The sequence below is a fragment of the Panthera onca genome, chromosome A3, assembly GCF_046562875.1.
Source record: "Panthera onca isolate mPanOnc1 chromosome A3, mPanOnc1 haplotype 2, whole genome shotgun sequence".
NCBI classification, from domain to species: Eukaryota; Metazoa; Chordata; class Mammalia; order Carnivora; family Felidae; genus Panthera; species Panthera onca.
This window is the reverse complement of record NC_138341.1, coordinates 85,254,896-85,278,567: the sequence shown is the minus strand read 5'-3', so window position 1 is coordinate 85,278,567 and position 23,672 is coordinate 85,254,896. Positions and strand designations below refer to the sequence as shown.

The following is a 23,672-nucleotide window of genomic DNA, read 5'->3' as shown; positions in this document are numbered from 1 at the left end:
ATAACTACTGACTCTCAAGAAACCACAGACATTTGATAAAAGTGGTTGCCAAGAGGAAACGAAAGCCTTGCTTGGAGACAGTCCAAGCTCCCCCATGGGAGTGAGGGGTCCGGGCAGTCCAGGGTGGGCTGGAGCCAGGATGCCCCTTGGAAAGGCAGCAAACCAGGAAGAACCCATTGACACCCCAGAGGTTCTGGGACAAGCTGGGGCAATCTAGCTCAGGGTGCTCTGGTGAGGCACACACAGCCCAGGGATTCAGGTGACCTGGGACAGGGAGGTGGCCCAGGTCTCAACCACAAGGACCTTGGGAAAGTCAACAAGCTGTGGAGCAGTCTGATGCACCAGGAACAAAGGGACTGGGCCAGTGAGACCATGTGTCAGCCACACGAGGTGGTGGCAGGCCTCTACATGGGGCTGGTGGCCATGATGGTTTCAATTTCCCAGGGTCTGGACAGAGCCCTCCTCCACCAGGGAGTAGGAAATAAGGCAGAAGCCTTATGTGGACGCAGAAGAAGTGGGATTGCGGGGGGAGAGCAGAAGCTGGGAAGGGACTGCAGTTCAGGGAAGATGGGGTGGCCACGGCTCGGCAAGCCCTTGACTCCCAAATCTGTGGCAGTTGAACTACATCCCGACCTCGCCTCGAGTGGCACAGGGCTGTCCCTAAATATACACATATTCCCCCCTTCCACTTGAAGACGGCTCAGGAGCTGTCACAGTGAAAAGGGCTCAGTGCCTCCAGGTAGGCAGAGCTGGGGCAAAGACTGCAGGAGGTTTCTGTCTCCATGACTACCATGACCTTGAATTTTAGAAGCGGGTACCTATTTGCATTATTCCAACACTTGCCTTAAAGTATTCATAGGTTAGAAAGCAAGGGTGAATAAACACATGGTCTATATGTTTTTGTGACCAAGCAATAATAATAATATAGTTCGTGTGCTATAGACGTACTTCCTTAATTATCCATGTTAGTGTGACCATAGAATTTATGGTGCAAACTGGGGCACTCCGAAAGGGAAAGAGAGCACTTTTAATAGGTAAGCCAGGTCAACAGGTGTAACTGGCAGATGCAGTCCCTGAGCCCCAGGCTTCGTTCATATGCAGCAAGGTCCCCCTGCGGTGTGGGGTTCCTTTGCTGGAAACTTAACAACGGTGTAGAGGGGTTATTTGATGCTCATAAGTTTCCTGAAACCACAGACATTTTTATTACTTTCACCAGGAAGATAAGAAACCCAGAAGCAGGATTTCGTTTAAGATGCTAGGATACAGGCCACCAAGTTAGAATCACGTGTGTGTCTTTCTCCAGGAGATGATTGACGTTTGAGAGCTGCAGACCCCAACTCACAGCTTGATTTCCCTTTAGGACATTTTCCTAAATCGGGTGCTTTTCCTCTCCTCTGTCATTCCACAAGGTCATGTGGGAACCATGAGTTCACAAGAAACTCTCCCTTGCCTGCACCTGCCCTCAATGGAGTTGTTCAAACAAAGGGACCGTTTCATAATTTCACCGTGAGCCATAACATTTATGTACCGGATTGAGACCTGCATATTTCTAAAAATAACATAATGTTGACCAGACTTTTTAAAAAAAGAATAAAAAGGAACAGAATGCATCTTGCATCGTAAGGAGAAGAATTATTTCGTGACAGTGTTTTTTCAGGGCGGCGCGTGGGGTTAGGTGATGTGGTTGTGACTTTAAAAATGCACTTCCTAGGGCGGGTTGCTGTCAAAGTGTTGGAGATTCACTGCTGTAACCGAATTTGCAGATTTCCTTTCTCCTTTCTCCTGGACCCTAACAGTGGCGGGGGCACCTTGCTTCCTCATACACGCTTCTTCCCTCTGCAGATGGCTACTTGATCCTTGAGGCTAGAACCAGTGAAATGGTTTCCTCCCTGATCATTGGTACAAATGGGAGTTTTGTGAAAAAAAAAAAAAGAAAAAAATGACAACAGAAGCCAGTGTCTTCACCAAAGAGTGGAAGGGACATGTGAGTAGAAATCTCCGAGAAGCTTAAAAACAACAACAACAACAACGTGGCTAGTGGTCAGGAAGTCTACACTTCTGGAGCATCTGTTACCCGAGCCCTCTCTGTGTCTAAGTGTGCAAGCGCAGATTGATTGTGCAGTGTGTTCTAACTCACCTCCTTTTTTTTTTTTTTTTAATGTTTATTTATTACTGAGAGACAGAGAGAGAGAGAGAGAGAGAGGCAGAGCATGAGCATGGGAGGGGCAGAGACAGGAGACACAGACTCAGAAGCAGGCTCCACGCTCCGAGATGTCAGCACAGAGACTGACATGGGGCTCGAACTCACAGACCGCGAGATCATGACCTGAGCCGAAGTGGGACGCTCAACCGACTGAGCCACCCAGGCACCCCCTAATTCGCCTCCCTTCTGTACCACAGAAAATGTAAAACAAATCACAGCCTGAGGCCCTGGCCCCTTCTGCGTTGTTTCAGGGTCTCTGCAGCAAGCGCTGGGCTTCCAGCTGATCCCTGCAATTTGGCAGAAGGGGTGGGGGTAGGTGGTTAAGCGGTTACCCCCACATCAAAGGCTGCTTTTCATGACTGCTGGCTAGGGAAAGGGGGACACGGGGATGTTGGGGGAGAGAAGAAGGGAGCCACCCTAGGGAGGATGTCTGGAAGGAGAGATAAAGCAAACTGCAAAGGTATTTTAACAGACATGCTGTTTCCATTCTTTACCATGTGTTTTTCATTGTTTTCGGTTACTTTTGACTTGAATTATGGAACGCTGTCTCTTGGTTAAGGTAACGTAGATGCAATTGCTTTTGTACATCCCAAATGAATGGTGATCTTTTCGGGTGGGGCTGGGGATGATGGTAAGTGGCCAAGACAGAAAGCATGTTGCCTTTCAGAAAGCTGGAAATGTTTTCTCTTTTCTCTTCCTTATGGGAGTCAAGAACAGTCTGTTGCCAAGAGCTCGGAGCACTTTGACAAATGCAGATAGGAAAACCTTGCGTCCACTAGGAAAAGGCAGCCCCAAGGATTAAAAGGTGTGGCCATGGGGCGCCTGGGTGGCTCAGTCATTGAGCGAACAACTTCAGCTCAGGTCATAATCTTGCGGTTCGTGAGTTCGAGCCCCGCGTCGGGCTCTGTGTGGACAACTCAGAGCCTGGAGCCTGCTTCGGATTCTGTGTCTCCCTCTCTCTCTGCCCCTCCCCCCACTCATGCTCTGTCTCTCTCTGTCTCAGAAATAAATAAACATTAAAAAAAATTTTTTTTAAAGGTGTGACCATTACACTGCCAACGAGGGAGCAGACACCTTTCCACCAGAGGGGGCAGGGTGTCAGATAAACAGCCTTCCAGCTACAAAAACGGGGTGGAGGCATCTGAGGTCTGAAGCGAGTACTTCCTCTCTTTGTACCACAATCTCTTCTCCTCTAAAATGCAGATAATTATATTTGTACAAGGCTACTAGGTCATTAGGTTGTCAAAGATAAGTCACATCTGGCAGGACAAAAAAAAAAAAAAAAAATTGGCAGAAAATTTATTTTAAGAGTCCTGATGTTTTTAAGTGGCTTATGGTTCAGTCTGTCGCTTCATGTCTCATCTAGAGTTACAATGTGGTAATGAAAAAAAAAAAGTAAATCAAACATGAGGAAACTATAAATTAAAACACACACACACACACACACACACACACACACACAAACAAACCATGCTTGTCCTTGTAGGTGACTCATTGTTCCCGTGACAGTTTTACTTCCTCTGTAGCTTTATCTTATCTGAGAAGCACCCACCATCCATCTCCTCTGGGCCCCCGGCAATCCCCGTGCACAGGCCCATACCTGACACCCATCCCCAAACTCATCTGGCCACCAGCTTGGGAAAGCCAGGAATCAGGGATAGTGCACAAAACTCCTGTTCTCCTCCTCAAGGACACGAGCATCTGAAAAATCCAAAGTAAGAAGGCAACCAAGTCACAAGTAGGAGCATAATGACACGAAAGGAAGCCAAAACAGCTATTTCTTATTATCACCTTTCCTTTTCGATCCTCATCGCGGCCTGGATCGCTGCTGGGCCGGCCTGGGGTTCGAGGACCTGCATGCGTACTAGGAAAGACAGCCCTTCACTGCCTCTCTGCACGGGGGCAGGTCCTCTGGCCGACCCTCACTCAACTACAGGACTCCTGGAGAGGCGGAGGGCCGAGGGGAACAAGAAGATTGAGTACTGAACTCTGGTCCAAATATAAAAATAGTGTGGTGAGGAAATAGAAATGTATTTTCCATTCAATCAAAGAAACAAATCTGGAAAATTGGATCCTAGCACGTTGAGTCCCTGATGGCAGGGACTGCGATTTATGAGGCCAGCACAGAGCCGTGCTTCCCAGTGGTAGATACGCCTTGATTTAACAGTGCCATATCCGTGGAACGAGGACCGGATTCATCTTGCTGCTCAGAAGCATTCGCTTTCCGTGAACTCGCTGTGAACACTCTCGTCTGACACCTAGCATCCAGTGACCAGGCTTGCGGGCTGCTGGCCTCCTCCTCCTTAAGCCCTGGCCGATAACCTCAAGGAGAGCGAAACACCGCCATGAAGCCCCAGATCACAAGCACCGAATCAAATTTATGAGGACTCTGTCCCAGGCACTCCACGTGAAGCTGGCCATTGTTCCAAGCTGGTAACAAGCTAGCAGCTCTGGGGCAGGGACTACATTCACTTTATTCCCACCTGAGAGCCTTGTTCATCAATAGAGCCCAGACCGCATGCAGTGTAACCAGAATCCACAGCCCTCCCGTGGGTCTGACCTACACATAACACAGGGCCACCGGGCCACTGGGCCACCGCGGGCTCTGCACAACTTCAAGGGCCCCGTTCCTGGATGTGGATAGAACTCCTGCAGCTGAGTGTCTTGGCATCTCTGGGAGACATGTGCATTTTCCCTTTTCTCCCAAACCTTGCCGCCTAGCTCTTCCTTGGCCATCCCCCTTTCTACCCAAGTCCCTCCGATTCTCCCTCTTGCCACTATTAGTGGTGAACAATTTGCTCCTTTTATTAGTAGAGGTGTCATCAGTTGAATTGTGTACCTCCAGAATCCCTGTGTCAAAGTCCTAACTCGTTGTACCTTAGAATGCGACCTTGTTTGGGAATACGTTTGTTGCAAGTATGATTAGATAAGTTGGCAGGGTGGGGGGGGGGGGGAGGTGCTTATCGAATATGACTGGTGTCCTTATAAAAAAAGAAAAAAGGACACACTGGGACACACAAACACACACAGAGAATGCCATGTGAGCACAAAGGCAGAAATTAAGGCGATGTGCCCACAAACCAAGGAAGGCCAAAGCTTGCCAGCAAAGCATCAGAAGTCAGGTGGAGGCAAGGGACAGATCCTCCCTCAGAGCTCTCAGAAAGGCCCTACCCTGCCAGGGCTTTGATCCTGGACTCCCAGCCTCTAGAACTGTGAGACACTAAGCTTGTGTGGTTTATGCCCCCCATTCCCTGACACGTGACATTTTGTTCCAATAATCCTAGCAAAGTAATTCAGGGGAATCGGTGGCATCTCTCTCAGAAGACAAGACATGCTCTTCTGGAACCTGACCCAGGGCTATGTGTATAAATACACTTCATAGAGAGATGAGTCCTTATGTTTTCATTTATTTTATTTTTTTATTTTTGAGAGAGAGTGTGCGCACACACGTAGGGGAGAGGGGCAGAGAGAATCTGAAGCAGGCTCTGCGCTCTGCACAGAGCCCGACACGGAGCTCCATCCCACGACCCTGGGATCATGAGCTGAGACAAAATCAAGAGTCAGACACTCAACCGAATGAGTCACCCAGGCGCCCCTTGTTTATTTTATTTTATTTTATTTTATTTTATTTTATTTTATTTTATTTTATTTTGTTTTATTTTGTTTTATTTTATTTTTGTTTTGAGAGAGGAGTCCTCAAACAAGACACAGCACACTGCTCAGCAGCACAACCTCAGCCACGGTTATACTCATAAACGTGGCAAGTGCAGAGCTGACACGGCTCCCTGTACCATCCCACCCAAAATGAACACATAATGGTATCTAGTTTTATGGGCCCAATTTTCTCGATACTTGCCAACTCGGACCTACCTGATCATCTGATCACAGTGCTCTCTTGGTTCTTGTTGGTGTTGTTTAACCCATGGGTCTCTATGGTTTATTTTCAGTTGGAAGAAAATGAGTGGTTTCTGTCGGGGGGCGGGGGGTGTATCCCTATGGTCCAGGAACTCACTCTGGTGCTCAGCTGTCGGGCTATCACAGCATCACACTAGAAGGCCAAGGATTCAGGAAGGTCAGCTCATTCAGCCCAGCACTGTCTCCATGAACGTTGCGCAGCCTTCCATGGCCATTTGCAGAGTCGCAACTAAGAACAGATGAGAGACACGAGCTACACATGCTGCCTATAAATCTCCACCATCCACTTGGATGATTGAAATTATGCCACCCCCACCTCTATTACAAAACATAATAACTGCCCAACATACAGTGGCTTAGTTCGGTGGTTCTCAATGTGTGGTTCCTGCTCCCTGCATCCCTTTCAAAGGGTTTGCAAAAACAAACAAACAACAAAAAGGGTTTGCAGAGTCAAAACTATTTTCTTCACACTTGTTCACTGTGTGGACTTTTGGGCACAAAAACAGAGGGACTCTTGTCCCTTAGCAGGAATCAAGATGGCGGCTCCTGCCAAACTTTATCTCTACCCTGGTAGGGTCTCCAGCTGCATCCGAGACTTAAACTGACATAAAAAGATTAACAGGAGAGAAGCACACAGATTCTTACATGTATGTGGGAGCCTCCACAGGACAATGAAGACCCACAGGGGTGCGGGGCATGTGTTTCTATGCCAGGTTGTACAAAGAGAGGCAATTGTGGCAAAGTAACAGAATAGATGGGGAACTTGAAGAAATATAAGAGGTATTTTAACAAGGTCTCTTCGAATAGATTTTTTTCTGCCTCAGCTCCCCATCTGGTGATGAGAATGGTTTTTTCCCTCCCGGCACAGGGAGGACATCTTTCACATGGGAGTACATCTCTTGCTTTCAGGAAGAAAACAGTGGAGACCATTCTTCTTGCACCTGCTGTTTTTCAAGTGCTTTTAGCTTAAAATAATCCTTATGCCCAAGTGGGATATTTTGAGTGGCCTATTCTGCCACCCTTCAGACATTCTAATCACAAGAGGTGACACCCTTATTCTCACCCCTAAATCTACCTATTTTGGCCAATGGTGACAAAACACCGCATATTGAATGCTGGTTCCATGCATATGTTTTATCCACAGGACAACATCCCAAACTTGCAAGGTATTTTCCCCTCCTGGGGTCGAAACTGAGTCTTTTACACATGAGAAGATGCTCAACATCACTAAGTATCAGGGAAATGAAAAACAAAACCACAAGATATCACCTCACACCTATGAGAATGGCTATGATCAAAAAGATAAGAAGTGTTGGTGAGGATGTGGAGAAAAGGGAACCCACATGCACTGTTGGTGGGAATGCAAACTGGTGTGGCCACTATGGGAAACAGTAGGAAGTTTCCTCAAAAAATTAAAAATAAAACTTCCATATGATCCAGCAATTCTACTTCTGGGGATTTATCCAAAGCAAACAAAAACACTAGTTGGAAAACATATATGCACACCCATGCTTACTGCAGGATTATTTATAGTAGCCAAGACATGGAAATAACCTAATTGTCCACTGACGTATGAATGGATAAAACAAATACGGTATATATATACAGTGGAATATTACTCAGCCATGTAAAAGAAGGAAATCTTGCCATTTGCAACATGGATGGACATTGAGCGCATTATACTAAGTGAAATAAGTCAGGTGGAGAAAGACAAATACCATATGATCTCTCTTATATATACATATATATATATACACATATGTATACATATATACGCATATATGCATATGTATACATATATACGCATATATGCATATGTATACATATATACATATATATATATACATGTCTGTACAGATTGCTGGTTGTCAGAGGGTGGGGGTTGGAGAATAGGAGAAATAGGTGAATTGTTTGGATTTATTTAATTTAAATGAATAGAATAAAAAATCATTGTGCCTTTGTTTTTACGTACAACAAATATATGCCAGTATAACCTTAGGGACAAGGTATGTAATATGACATTTCTTCAACTACTGTTGTATCACAGAAAATTATAAGCAACAGGTTACTGAGTAATTAAAAAGCTATACAGTAAGCAGCATTTAGCTTAGCTGCTAACTGCTAGAGTAGCTCCAGGGAGACATGGTATTCTTCTCTTCTTTAAAAAGAGAGTGGAAATTTTCTAAGAAGAGTGGAAAGTTTCCTTCTTCTGACAGGGAAAGAAAAATCGGATTTTATGCTTCTTGATCTTGGAAAATTTCTGCCCATTTTTGTCAAAGGGTGAAGCAGGAGGGAGCACACAGAGAGAAAGGGAACAGTGGAGAGGCTTTGCCTTTGCACTTTTGAGAGTTTATTTCTTTTGCTAGTTGAGAAGGAGAGACTCTAAGGAGACACAGTGGGTGTTCAGAAACTGGTAACGGCCAAATGGCTTGCTCAGGAGGCAGTATGAGGGAAGCGAAACGATCCAGCAGGACCTGGGTCAAACACTCTCTTGATCTGAATGCTGCCCACACCATTAACTCGGATCTGGGGCACATTAGTTAGCCTTTGTGCCTCAGTTTTCTCATCTGTGAAACCCCTCTATGTTGTTTCCTTTAGTCTCATCAGACTTCTTAGACTGACATCTCCACATCCTCAATCGCCATTGACTCAACCTGACTCAACTTGGCTTTGCTGTCACTTCACTGAAATGGATGTCAAAAGTCAACCAACAGCCTCCATATTGCCTCGTCCAGGGAACTCCCAGCAGCCCCTAGTTTATTCAACACTACTGGCACTATTCCTAGAAATACTTTAGTGGTCAGCCTAACCACTGTCTCCCTGGACCCCCCACCCCACCTTTCTCAGTCTTTGTGGACTTCCTCCCTGCCTGTCCCTTAAACCTTAGAGGTTGTGGGAACTTGATCTTTGACCCACTCCCCACAATCCACCATCCTTCTTGGGAGACTTATTCTATTGTGTTTGCTTATTTGTTTGTTTGTTTTAAATTACCATTTGGTTTATGGCCCTTACATCCATCTCTCCAGTTCTAACCTTCCCCCTTGAATCTCAGGTTCAGACAGGTTTGAAAAAGCTTTTTGTATGGCCATCCCCAAAGTGCTTCAGTCTCAGTAGGTCAAAAGTGAATTCATCAAACTCATCTTTCTATTTTCCTGATGATGGTGGTAGCTTACAGTTACCCAAGTCAGAAGGTTGAAATTGTCTTAGACTCATCCTCAGTATCCAATCATCTATGCCAATTTCTACTGATTTGACATCTTTAAAAAATTCTTGAAACTCATACTCTTTCCCCACTCCTACTACTACCTCCCTGCCTTCTTTTCACAGTACCAGCACAGCAACCTGCTGTCCTGGGTTGGCTTTCCCAGCAGTAGGGTCTGGGAGGAAGTGGGGAAATGGGATAGGGAAGGGGAAGAAGGTACAGAAGGACATGGTTTCAGGTCAAGTGCCAGCTTCAGCCTGATCCCACATAGATGCTCTTGGGTATAGACCATGCCTTGGGTTTGACACGGCCTGAGGAAGGGAGGTGGGCTTTCACATTCCTATGCCAGTCAGTTTTTGCGAAGGACACCCCGGGAGGAGTAACGGAGCCTCAGTAGCCCAAAGGCAATAAAAAGGACCCACAAGAACCCAACGGGATCTAGGCAGAATGCTGACAATATCTCCTTACACCTCCTAAATGAGCCCTTGGTAGATTTCTATACTTTAGCCACATTTATCTACCAAAGTCAAAGAACTGGCCGGGTCAGCCTACTACTTAAACCCTTTCAAAGACTTCTAATCTCTCAGGAGCACTCTGTGAAAACTGGTTTTCTTCCCCATCTTAATAGGTATCAGAACTAGACAGGGGGAGGGAGTCTGTGTTAAAATACAGCATGGTCTCCTGAAGATTCACGCTGCACACCAACTCATGAAAGGCTCTGAAAAGTCCTGCAGTAAAGAAACCTGTTCACTAGTTCAGCCAAGGAATTATTAGCCCAATCTGACCTTAACCTGAGTGCTTGCTTGTGTGTGTCTTGTGGGAGGCACTTCCTACACACCACTGTCTGCAGACCTGGGTGGGAAGTGCTGACCTGTAGGACAAAGTTCCTCAGCATAGCACATGAGGCTCTCCGTGGGCTGGCCTCACCTCCTCTCAGCCTCATCCCTGACTCTAGTAATGCTGAACTGTGCACCAAGCCTTGACACAGACCTTGTCACGTCACAGGGTCCTCTGTGTCCCATTCGTGCTGTGCAGCTGAGTTGCCGTCACAGCTCAGGTCTGTTGACATCCATTCTAGGAAGCCTTCCTGAGACCCTGCACCAGTCGGGGTCCTCCAGAGAAACCGAACCAGATTATGGAGACTGAGAAGTCCCAAGATCTGCAGGGTGAGTAGGCAAGCTAAACACTTAGGGGAGCCAATGTTTCAGTTTGAGTCCCAAAGCAGAAAACAACAACAACAGCAACAACAACAACAACAAAACACAAAAACAAAAACAAAACCCTGATGTCCCAGCTTGAAGGTAATAGGGCAGAAAATATTCTCTCTTACTCTGCAGGAGTCAGTCTCTCTGTTCTGTGGACCATTAGGGATGGCAATCTGCCTTAGTCGGTCTACTGAATCACGTGTCAATCTCATCCAAAAACACCCACATAAAAATACCCAAACTGATGTTTGATCACCTAACTCTCTGGGTAACCCCTGTGACCCAGTCAACCTGACACATAAAGTTAACCATCACGGATGTAAGTGTATTTCTTGCGTTCCCGTCACTTTTTTCTACATCATGTTTTTACCATCTCAACCATTTTTTAAACGTTTATTTATTTATTTTGAGAGAGAAACAGAGGGGGGGAGGGGAGTGGCAAAGAGAGAGGGAGAGAGAGAGAATGCCAAGCAAGCTCCATGCCATCAGCACAGAGCCCAACAAGGGGCTCAATCTCCAGAACCAGGAGATCATGACCTAAGCCAAAATCAAGAGGCAGATGCTTAACCAACTGAGCCACCCAAGTGCCCCTCATCTTAACCATTTTTAAGTGTCCAATTCAGTAGTGTTAAGTGTATTCACACTGTTGTGCCACAGACCTCCAGAACATGTTCCTCTTGTAAAACTGAAACCCTGTACCCATTAAACGATAACTGCCCATTCCTTCTTCCACCTGCTCCCAGCCCTGGCACCAACCATTCTATTTTTTTTTCTGTATGGATTCAAAGACTCTAGGAACCTCATGTAAGTGAAATTATTCACTTGTCTTTTGCGACTCGCTTCTTTCATATAGCTTAATGCCCTCAAGGTTCATCCGCGTTGTAGCATGTGACCCAATTTCCTTTCCTTTTAAGGCTGAGTAATATCCCAGTGTGTGCATTTTGCTTATCTCTTCATCCGTTGGTGGACACATGAGTGGCTTCCACGTTGCGACTGTTGTGAGCAGTGCTGCGGTAGACATGCGCGTGCAAACATTTCTTCGTGACTCTGCTTTCAATTCTTTGGGATACATACCCAGAACAGTTTTCATATCTTAAATCAGACCAGATCTTATCGGAATTTCGTCTTTACCCAGCTGGCTCCCTCCCTTCCGGTCACACTGGACTTTAAGCTTTGGAAGGGAGGGGCTGAGTTTGATTCATGCTGGCAGCATGGTGAGGGTGAATTACTTAGCAAATAGCAATTTCCTGTCCAGTAGTTTCCTTGTGCCCACCGTCTTCAATGCGATTGCCACGAGGAGGGTATTGTGAGCTTTCAATGTCAGAACAGTCCCACATTCCAGGATCATTCACAAATTCTCCATTTCAAAGATTAGGAATCTGGGTGAGCAGGGGAAAAGGATTCTCACTAAAACCAAGAGTAAGGGACAAGGGCTATCATGATGTGCTTGAAAAGAATTGAGGAAAAAAATGTTGCGTGTTACATTTTGTTTTCTTTAAAAGTTGCTCTGAATGAGACATCATTGATCTTTGGTAATACTCTTTCTATAGTTATAATTTGCTTTTATTTCTGAAAGTTACATCTTAAGACTAACTCAAAGGTAATACTAGGAAGTTACGCTGATGACCTTTAATTTTGTTCTACAGTTTAGGATACAAAGGGTGTCAGTCTGCCTTAGTTTTTGGATCAGTTTTATGACTGAAATGAGAATGAATGAATCTGAACATCTAAAGTGATGAAGGCGGGGGTGCCTGGCTGGTTCTGTTGGTAGAGCATGGGACTCTTGATCTCAGGGTTGAGTTTGAGCCCCACATAGGGCACAGAGCTCACTGAAAAAAAAAATAAACAAATAAAGTGATTATGGCAGTGTGCACACATGTGCTGCTCACGGGGCCCATTGTGTAGTTCTTCATGGACGTTCATATTCCTCATCTCCTGCTTTTAAATTCCATGAGGATTTCATAAATGAGCCATGGGTTCAGGGCCAAAATGGCAGACATTTTGTGAACGATGAGACGGAATTTGGAAACCTTAGAATAAAAATCCTCTTTGTATGGATCCCACGACATCTTACCTGAGGTTGGCTTAATATGCAGTGTGCCCATTCCCAAAAGAACTCAGCATGCTTCTATCACGTAACGTTTTCGAATGCTCGAAGCTGTGACCACTGCCTTCTGCATTCAGCTTCACAGCGCTGTAAGCTTCTATCCCAAAGAATTACTCACCTCACTGCTCCTCTCCTGAGCACTTCAGCATTTCCTTCTCCCTGAGTGGATCCCTTGGCTGCCAGCATAACAGAAACACAAGCTGACACAAGAAAACGTACATACCATAAACTTCCCTCTGCTTACCTGTGCCAAGAAATCCTTCTGGTCTGAGTAAGGCAATCCAACGTGTGGTTTTCGACACCAACATCATCTAGCAGTGTGATATATGACATGTTTCCCAGAGATGAGCAGTTAGAAGAGACTTGAAAAGGCATTGCCCTAATAAATCTGCTGGTGGGCAGCTTACCAACATTTGGAGCACTAACTATTGAAGGACTAGGCCCTACAGTGATGCCCACTTCGGCTGTGTGGCCCCACGTCTGTTTGGAGTTATTTCCCTCATCGGGGCACGGGCTCTGTTATTGTCAGGATGATTGATGAAAGGAGAATGACTCCAGGCTTCTAGAAAGTGGAGGAGTTGCCTGGGTTTAAAACTCAGGTCTCTGTGTAGCTCAAGCTGCTTCCATTTGGGAGACGAACCTCTTACACTGCCCTCCTGCTTCCCGGTGTCCTGACCTTGGTGCGAACACCATCTTTGGTGCTCTGCTTCCCAAAGCACGCACCCTGCTCCCAGCTCTGCCGGGGGGCGCATGGTAATTGCAGTGTCCCCACCCCAGCCTGGTGACCAGGCCAGGGATCCTGGTATTCCTCATCCTCTGGAATGTCCTTTCATTCCAGTTAACTTGGCCTCAAGCCTTTGTGGTAGGAACAAGGCAGGAGTCGGCTTGTCCTCCTGGCAGAGACACTCCTACGGAGCTACAGCTTTGTTACCTGCTCCCGTGGAAAAGTGCAGTCACATGCCTTTCCAGCCTGATTCCCCAGGCAGCTCCAGCCCCACCCCCCCTGCCCCGGAGTGTCCACACTGGACGAGAGGCAGCTCCAGGCTGAATCTGATATTACCCCTCTGCCTCTTCTCTCTAGGACCAAGAACCTCGATAGGCATTGAAACAAGAACATCATCATTTACTACTGCATCGTAAATAGGACTTGCTATAGTAGCAAGACCAAAGGATAACTTCTGTTAGTCCTACACACAGCTATTTTAACAACTCCCGAACAAAATGTACCATTTACCGTGACCTAGGGGGTTGACCTAAGAAGCTGGTAAATGCCCTCTGCCCCTCCCTGATTTGCTCCCTTGCAGGGCTTATAACGTCATGGCCTCCCTTGGAATGGCCGAAACTAAGTGTGAAGCTGTGTCGTGGAGAGAGTTTGGGGGTAACTGTTGCCTCTTCCTCTGAAACCATTCCCAAATTCCAGGGATCGGCAGGTGAACAGTAGCCTGTACCTTGTCTGTCCACGTGAATTAACTAGCCATGTGCGGGCTTCTTGTGTATTTCCCAGGTGGAAGCCTGCTTTCACTTGCTTTTACCCTCTCTTCCTCTCTCCTTCGCTCACTTCTCTGTTGTCTCACCCACGGTGTCTTTTTGTTCTCATTTGGACCAGTCCACCCAGCAGGCCTCCACGGCCCCTTCTCCGTGTCCCAAAGCTCGGTTGCAGAGACATTCTTGGCCTTTGAGTCACAGCCCCCTCTCAGCCCTCCAGGCCACCACCTCCGGCCACCACCTCCGGCTGTGTCCTTGGCCCGTAGGGAGGCTCCCCACACTCCTGGTGACTACTGCCGGCTCTCCTGGCCTCCCCTGAACCAGTGCTCTGCTACCTGCCCCCCACCCCCCGCCGTACCATGTGGGATACAGAGCCCCCTAAAACCACCCCTCCTCCTAGAGTCCGAGACAGAAAAGAGAAGAAATGAATCTTCCAAGACTCTGCCTCTGATCTACACCCACCTCACTTTCTTACACACACACAAAAATGCCACCGTATCAGCAACCAAAAAAAAAAGAAAAAGAAAGAAAGAAAAGAAAACATGTGTTGAAACAGTGATGATGAATGATGGCTCCTCTAAACTCTGCATTCCAGAATCAGGGATGTCAAGTTTACACTCATTGTCTACTAGACCTGATTAGTTCTGCTCGAGCAAGGAGCCGCTGTCCTCCCTCTGCTCGTGCATGCCCTTTGCAAGTGAGCAAGAGAGACCCATCCAAAGTAAATGAGCTCTCACGGCAAGCCCAACCAGCTGTGGGAAAGGGCGCTTCCCAGAAGGTTCTGCAAGTGCAGGGTGTTGCTTCTAATCTCAGCTGGGAGATGTCCAATCTTATTGTCTGGCGATGTGGAAGTCAACATGTGGATCCCATGACTTGGGAGTGTGGATGGCCACAGTGAAGGAGAGTACAAGCTTATTCATTTGGTCTACCTTTGGTAATGTTTATACATCGGCAATACGAGTGAATGAGGGAAATACATCAGTTTTTCTGAATGCGTGATTCTGCTGTAAAGCACATTTGGTGGGAAAGGGTGATCCTATGTGGGCTCATCTCTGCAGCCTGCTCATCTAAAGCACATTTCTGGGGTGGGGACACCCTTCTCCAGCAGAGCTGGATATCGCTAAATAGGCTACCGCAATTAGACCCTCTGACAAATGGCCTGCCAGACATGCCCAGGCAGCTGCAGAGGACAGAACCTTTATCAATTTCTGTGGGAGACAGAACCCTTGTTTTGTATGTTCCCATTTGTATAGACATATTTCCTTAACGCATTTAACAGCAAATCAAGCATGTCCCAAGCATCATTTTAAGCCAATGAATTCATTAATTCGGTTGCGAATGTGAATTAGCAACTGCAATTGTAAATTAGCAACCGAAACTGTGGCTTCCGTTTTGCATGGCAACTTGGAGGTTGTTCATTGTCCACGGATGAGCTGCTCTCTCCGAGGTTGAGGCAGGCCCAGGCAGGGGGTGACAGGGGCAGGCCAGGAGATGCAGCTCCCTCAGCAGGAAGAGCTAGACACTCAGAGGCAGAAGTGCTATCCTTCAAAAGCCACTTGTGGACCCTCCTGCAACCTCATTTCAGCTGCTTAAGGTCCCTTTGGAAGACAGCCCTGGGAGCACTCCAGCTAATGCTGGAAGAGCAGCTCTGGGATCACATCTGTCACTGCCGGGGAGTACAGGCCCTGCATTTCGCTTTAATGCAAGGGTTTGCAAGTCTGATCTCAGTGCAAAGCCCAGATAACTGGTCTGCCCAAATGGGCCATGGGATGAATTTGGCTGGTTCCAGGAGGCCCATCTGAGCCCTTGTATGGCAGCCTCACATTGGTTTGGGCATTTTCAGGAAACCTGAATTGAATTCAGTGGATAATGACCAAGTTGCAGAGAACGCAGAAATGAATGTCTCCAACCTTGGCCATAAGGGGCTCACAGTCTTACCTCTATTGTTATAAACAAGGGAAGGACGAGACAGTATGGAATGGTCAAAAGCAAGGCTATTGATGGGTACTCCAGGCAGCTTTCCCAGAGGAGATACTTTATCTGTGTTTCAAAGGAGGCACAAGAGTTTGCCAGGCAGAACAGAGGGAGGAAAGCCATCTTTTGTCACTGGTGGCAGGTGGAGCATGTGGCAGCCAAGAGTCTGGGTAGGAAGGGGTCTCAAGGACCTCCTGACTTAGGAGGGAAGTCCCTGTCCTCCCGACCTGACTTTCCAAACATACTCCTCGAAATAGAAAACCTCTCAAGCAATACCTTCATCTGCTTTCAGCATGACCTGGAAACTCAAGGGACCTGTGTTGATCCAGGGAAACAGACATGTCACACAGACAGGGTGGGAGACAGAACTGGGTCCATAACATGGTAACAAGGTCAGGGAGCCAGGTGGTTATGATAAGGTCATCCGCAAGAGGAAAGTGTAATTTCAAATTGTTGAAAGGAAAGCAAAAGAAAGACAGTGGGGAGGGCAGGAAAAGAAAAGAAAAGAGGAGAGGAGAGGGAAGGAGAGGAGAGGAGAGGAGAGGAGAGGAGAGGAGAGGAGAGGAGAGGAGAAAAAGAAGGAAAGAAAGAAAAAGAAGGAAAGAAAGAAAGAGAAAGAAAGAGAGGGAAGGAGGGAGGGGGGAAGGAGGGAGGGGGGAAGGAAAGGAGAAAAAAGAATGAGAGGGAGGGAAGGAGAGAGGGAGAGAGAGGAAGGCAGGAAGGAAGGGAGAAAGAGAGGGAGGGAGGAGAAGAAAGAAAGAAAGAAAGAAAGGGAGAAGGAGAGAGAGAGGGAAGGAGGGAGAGAAGAAGGGAGGAAGGAAGGGAGAGAGAAATAATGGGAGAGAAGGAAGGCGAGAGGGAGAGAGAGGAAGGCAGGAAGGCAGGGAAACGAAGAGGCATTTACTAAGAGTTTAAGGAAAGCTAATGAAGGATTTGGGTATCTGACAGTGATTTGCCACTGGAGCCCCTGATCCCTGCAGGAGGCAATGACTAATCTGGAACTGTTACAGAATAATTCCTCAGCATCTCTAACTGTGCAGAAGTTTCCAAAAATATTTGTGCGGTTAGGATGGCCCAGAATTTTAAAAGATTCTTTGGGGGGAGGGGGACAAATAGTACTGCCAGGATACTCCGAGGGTCAGACATTTTAGGAAATCTTTTCCCGGTATTTCAGCGGTGAAGTACCATTACAAGGATGAGCACAAAGCCCGGCCCTTCCAGAAAGCTCTGTTGAGCCTCTCAGGACGGATGTTAAAGCACTTTCTGAACCAGGCGGAAGATAGCCCTCCCCTTGTTTTTTTAGAAGAACATAAGGCAACATAAAATAAAGTTCTTCATCACACACAAACGTCACACAACATGCTGTGGAGTCATTTCTATGACAGGAGACCTTTTAGAAAATTGTCAGTGGTTGATTAGCCATAAAAATAACTTCTAGAAGGACTAGATAATTTCAAATAACTCTTGGAGGAGAGAAGAGAGGTCATCGTTTGTTTTAGAGGTTAAGTAAAGAGGACACACAAAGGTCACGTGTGGCACACGTACCCAGCTTCCCCCTGGGCTAGAGCCCTGCCCCACCCTCCCCTCCGGGCAGCCCAGGTTCATCTTTGCTAGAACACTGGATTTTCTGTTAATGACCCTGATCAAAGTGGAAATAGTACAGAGAGGACTTTGGTGGCAGGGAGAGAGAGTGCCGGGGATTAAAAATTACGGGGCTGGGTCAAAGTTAATTCACAAAGAAGAACCGTGACTTCAGTGTGGGTCAAAGTCAACATTCTGAAAAAGAAGGGAGCACCCTCCCATTTCAGGGACCCCAGGAAGAACTGTCAGAGGCCACACAGACAAGTGCTTCCGGTATTTTAGGGAAGAAAACATGGTGCGTTCAAAATAGGATTTTGCCAGGTTTGTGCACTGTTCTTTTAAACGGGTTTTGGAAGAGCAGACAGAGGAAAAAAGAGTAAAACTGTTGGCAGCCAGAGAAGTGACTGGGTTATTGAAGAAAAAAGCTGAACTCAGAGACAGGAAGATCTCAGACAAGAAGCAAATGTTTTCAGGGCCCACATTAGAAAGTTTTCATCTGAAACAGTTCAGTAACATTTCCTGATCCACAACTGCCCTTTGAGCCTGACAGAAATGAACTGTGGTGTGGACGGTTTCATTTTATTGGCCATTAGGCTGCCAAACAGAACCTTTCTTAAATGAGTTATCAAAGCCACAGTGGAAACTTGTATGAAATGCTCCAAATAAGCTTTAACCAATAATGGCAAACTCAGAAAAGCATGGAGCAGTTTGTGGATTTGGCTCGAAGCCAGACATGTTTTGAGGTTTTGAACACTTGTGACTATTTGCATCCAGTAAATCAGTTTGTGCAAAAGAGAGAACAAAGCAATGGGATATGGAAACTCTGCATCTTAAGAATGAGCCAAGCCTTTCCCTCCTAACCAGAGCACAGCCAGAGCGGGGAGGGGAAGTGAAAGAGTTGGCTTTTTTATGAAGGGCTGGGCTTTTCCTGAAAGTCTTAACAGGCAAAGGGGCAACGTTTAGAACAAGCTACAAGAACAGAGCTGTAGTATAACCAGACCAAATTCCTCAGTTTGCTGGAGGGGACATTGGGACCAAGCTCATGGGCAGACAGGTGAGCGTCCTGCCTGCACGGTCGACTTTGACAGAGGTGTTCCTATTCTATCCAGGCAAATGATACTTTTAGAAAAAGTGAGCCCATGTGTCTTAGCCAGCATCCTGGGGTGGCGCTGTGTCATGGGTAGGCAGACGCGCACGGACCTGCCCCCGACCCCTTTTCCCTCCTGGGAGCATAGCAAGAACTCAGGGCTGACCGCCAGCTTTTATGATGTTAGACACTCACCCTCCAACTATCTGAGGCAATTAAGAATGATTACCTCTGAATCAAGGGCAAATCATCCAACAGCTTCCTGCCCAGGCTTTGAGTGGGCAGAGTTCTGCCTGTGAGAAGTGCTATAAAAATCCTCATTGAAATGGCCAGTTAGGGTAAGGACATAGGGAGGTCTGACCTTCCACCCATGTTTTTGTGTTGTCCCTTTCTTCCCGGTGATGGTCAGGTCTCCTAGTACCCTGGAGGTGGCCAAGGTCAGGAGGAGGCCCCTGCCTGTGTGCCCCTCACCCACCTGCTCCCCCCACCATCAGGTCTGACTACCCTCCCAGAAGCAGTGCCTTCCTCTCAGGGCCTTTCAGAAGAGAGGAATTAGGCTTCAGATCTGTATCACTGACATACAGGCTGCAAGGGTTTGCCTTGTGAATTTTCTGCCTGTACTTCCCTCCTGTAAGTACCTGGCAGAGGAATACTTGCACTTAATTGGATTTTAGAGTTCCAAAGCCCAGTCTATGTTTAGTGAATCTATTTCCATTTCCCCCACCCCTAGAAACTAACATGTGGGTTTCTGGTAAATTACTTGTATCCAGAGTTGGAAACCCTAGGGAGTATTTTACCTCAAGGCACTATTAGTCATCAGAATTACCTGGAGGCCTTGTTAAAACACAGAGAATGTTTACTTCTAACCATTTTCTGGTTGACCCTGATGCTGCTGGTCCCTGGCCATACTCTGAGAACCGCTGGCTCACTCCCTACAGCCTTCCCTCTCTTTCCCTGCTTCCTAGCTACCCCAATCCCTGAAACCACCCCCGCGGCAGAGGAAGAAGTTAAGGCATGGTGGCTGAGGGAATTACAGGAGAGTTGAAATTAACATGAGAAGCGTGAACTACCTCTCACAGTTGCCACTGTGCCTTTCCCAGAGAATATATTTTCTTAATTTCTTTTCTCCATGAATTAGGCTTGTATCCGCAGCAGAGAACTTTTCTCTCAAAAAGACAAATCTTTTGTCTTTAGAATACAACCTCAACTTTATTCCTTCCTTCTGGATGAGAACTAAGTCTGTTTCCTTCCCTTTTTTTTATTGAGATATATGGAACGTATAATATTATGTTAGTTTCAGGTGGACAGCATGCTGATGTGATATTCAAAGATACTACTAAGTGATCACAATAAGTCGAGTTAACATCCATCACAGTTACATTTTATTCTTGTGATGAGAGCTTTTATGATCTACTCTCTTACCAACTTTCAAATATACAATACAGTATTATTAGCGATAGTCACCATGCTATCACATCCTTAGGACTTACTTTACAACTAGAAGATTGTACCTTCTCACCACCTTCACATTTCCCTCTTATTCCGAATTCATCTCCACTTTACCATCAAATAAAATACCATGGAATATGGGCTGCCTGGGTGGCTCATTCAGTTGAGTAGCTGACTCTTGATTTCAGCTCAAGGCAGGATCCCATGACTCTCCAGAGTTTGATCCCCAAGTGCGGCTCAGTGCTGATAGTACAGAGGCTGCTTGGGATTCTCTCTCCTTCTTGTTCTCTGCCCTTCCCCCACTTGCGCACGTGTGTGCGCGTGCGCTCTTTCTCTCTTGCTCTCGCTCTCTTTCTCTCAAAGTAAATAAACTTAAAAAAAATTACCATGGAATAAAAGCTCATATTTACTGAGTGCCTACTATGGCCAAGGACTGTCCCAATACTGGTTAGTGGTTTATGAGTCATCTCAAAGGATCTTTCCAACAATTTTGCCAAGTATGTTATTCACCCATTTTACATGTGAGCAAACTGTTTTTAAAATAGTTGTCCTTTGGCTAAAATTGTTCAGAAAAGTACGTATCATTCAGCTTAGAATTGTATTTCTCTTGCCACTATTTCCAGCAAACCTTGATTTTCTATAAATTCTATTTAACAAATTTGCTTCCTATTTGTCTTAAAAAGGAGCACATGTTGCTTTGATTGGAAAAATATGGTTATGTTTTGAATATTTACACAGCTCAAAGTTTAAAAGAAACAAAAGGGTATAGAGTAAAACTCAGTCGCCCTTCCCCTCCTGACCCCAAGCTCCCCAGATCTCCCCAGAGACCGCTATTACTAACATACGTGATCTTCCTCTCTTCCTTTCTCAACACAAATGGCTGGTTACTATCTACTGTTGTTTCCATGGACATAACTGGGAGATCAAATCAATAAATATAGCTACTTTGTTCTTTTTAACAGCTATGAATAGAAATAACTCTAAAATATTTACCATATTATACAACATTTAACTCGTCTCTGTTGATGAACATATAGCATGGTCCAATATTTTGCTGATACGAAGAATTTCACAAGGACTACTCTTGTATATGTATCAGTTTACACATGAGCAAGTCTATCTGTAAGATAATTTCCTGTAAGGGAAAATCCTGGGTCAAAACCAAATGGTATGTGCATCTGTAATTTAAAAAAAATGTTCCATTACATAATTTTTCAAGTATTACCAAAGGAAAGAGACTAGTATAATGAACCCCACACCCCGTCACCCAGCTTCAAGTTACTGGTAATCCATGGCTGATACTATTTCATATACTGGCCCCACCCCCCACCTCAATGTATTTTGAAACAATTTCAGACATAATGTTATTTCATTGGTAGATATTTTGGCACTATTTCTGAAAACCAGGGGCTTTTAAAATATGTGTATTACTTCATCATCACACCTAAAATAAATTAATACTAATGTATCAACATCATCAACTATCTTGTTAGGGCCACACTACCCCAAACTGTCTCATGAAAATTGATTTTTGAAATAGTTTTTTCTGCGTTTCAGAATCCATTCAAGTCCACGCTGTTCATTGCAGCTAGTTAAATCTTTTGATCCCTCCCCCATGCACCCCTACCCCCCCCCCCCCCGAGATCATTTTGTAATTTGCAACTATACAGACAACAAATCTAGATAACTGTCTATACACACTTTGCTGAAGATACTGTCCTGCTCCATCAGTGGGAATGCAGGTCTGGAGCCCAAGCTCCCGTTCTTGTTGAGAACCTGTAGAGTCCAGGAGGAATGGGGGAAGGAAGGCTGGGTGGGCTCACAGCTGTGGCAAGTCTCAGCCCTCCGGGTTGGGGGGGTGGGGGCACTGGAGTGACTTTCTCTTCTTCAAACTACCTGCGTGGCTTTGCCTATGGAAAGACTCCAGGTCAAATCTCAGCCGGCCTAATTATTCTCAGGAGGCCTTGAGCAAATCTCTCTGAGCTGAGATTTCCTCACCATAAAACTGGAATATTAATCCTTATCTTAAGGGGGTGAGAATCAAAGGAGATCTCAGGTAGAGTGATAGCGGCTGGGACTCTCAAGTTCTGTGATTCCATGATGAAGACCCACTGGGAGTCTAAAATACCAGCAGACCCTGAGCATCCACAAAGAGAGAACAATCAAATCGTTCTTCCTCCTTTGAGGAGCACAGATCGTTAAATATAGCATGCCTGCCCACCGTCTTTCTGCTCTGCCTTTGCGGCGGCCCCATCAGCTCATCTTCCCGCGTGTCTGCGGGCGGAGGCTGGCCACCCACTCAAGAGCCAACATTTCTGTCTCGATGCCCCCCTTCCCCAGGCGTGGGACGCAGCCTGTGCCCTCTGTCCTGCAGGTTGAGCGGTGCCATCTGTCCCTACTAAGTGTGGGCTTCAGGCACAAGGGCTGGGCTTTCAGTGTGGGAGGCACTTTCTCCCCCTCACCTTTGTTTTCTCGCCCTCAAGGGAAGGACAGAACGTCCAAACAGCCCTCGGGCCCCAGGAGTTGGGGGTTGGGGGGGCGGCTGGCCCTTCCCCGAGCCCCAGCCCGGTGGAACAAAGAACCTGGCATTATCCATTCCTTTGGGCCATCTGCTAGGCGTAGGTCGTGACCGAGGGGGGTCTGCGGGGTCAGGCGGAAAAGGCCCAAGGCGCAAATACACCCCAGGCGCTGTCCTCCTGCCGCCGCACGAGCTGATCGGCGGCCCCCGGTTCAGCAGCCCGGCCCACCGCCCCCCCCCTCAGGCTTCCGCGGGCCTGGCGTTCCCGGGACCCGGGCGTGGGGAGACCCCTGCCGCTGCGCCCCTGCCGGGCCCCCGGGGGCGGCAGCGGCGGCCCGCGCGCGGCTCTGGCCCCAAACTCGGCCCTGTGAGCCGACGCCGGGGCGGAAGCTCCCGTAGCCCCCGTGCGCCAGAGACCCGGGGAGGGGGGGAGCGTAGCCCAAAGCAAACAAAGAGTCGGGGTCCGCGGGCGCGCCCCGGCCGCCGCACCCCCGCGCGGCTGCCCCAGCGCCGAGCCCGCGCCGCCGGCGCCTCGGAGGCGTGCGTCTCCTTATATGGTCAAATGACACGACGGGGGTTCTCTCGGGCGGGAGCCGCCGCGCTCCACCCGGCCGGCCGCCCCGCCGCAAGCCCGCGCCGCCGCCGCCGCCCCGGGACGCACGCCCGCCGGGTCCCCGGAGCCCGCCCGCGCCGCGCCGCGCCGTGAGTGCCTTCCGTCCGCGCCCTCCGCGGGGAGCCCACAGCTTGGGGACCAGGCGGCCAGGCCGCGTGAGGGCACGGGAGACTGGAGCCGAGACGCGGGGGAGACCCGGGAGAGGGGAGCGGAAGCGTGCGGACACCTGGGGAGGGGACCCCGGCCCTGGGGGCGACCTGGAGACCGGACGCGGGGGAGACCCTTGGAGAGGGAAGCCGAACCTTGGAGAGATCCGGGGAGAGGGGGGCGTCT

The 23,672-nt window shown here is 47.5% G+C and overlaps 1 protein-coding gene across 3 annotated transcripts in view; it reads left to right on the top strand.

Annotated features, from left to right (window-relative positions):
- The window catches only part of FHL2 (four and a half LIM domains 2), a 65,621-nt gene that overhangs the window by 7,640 nt on the left and 34,309 nt on the right, over positions 1-23,672 (top strand). The window contains exon 1 of one of the 3 annotated variants that reach the window (XM_060609954.2): positions 23,315-23,428. The exons of the other annotated variants lie outside the window; for them this stretch is intronic. The gene's annotated coding sequence lies outside the window, so the exon portion shown is untranslated. Of the gene's footprint in view, positions 1-23,314; positions 23,429-23,672 lie in introns of those variants that run through there. 3 annotated transcript variants of the gene reach the window in all.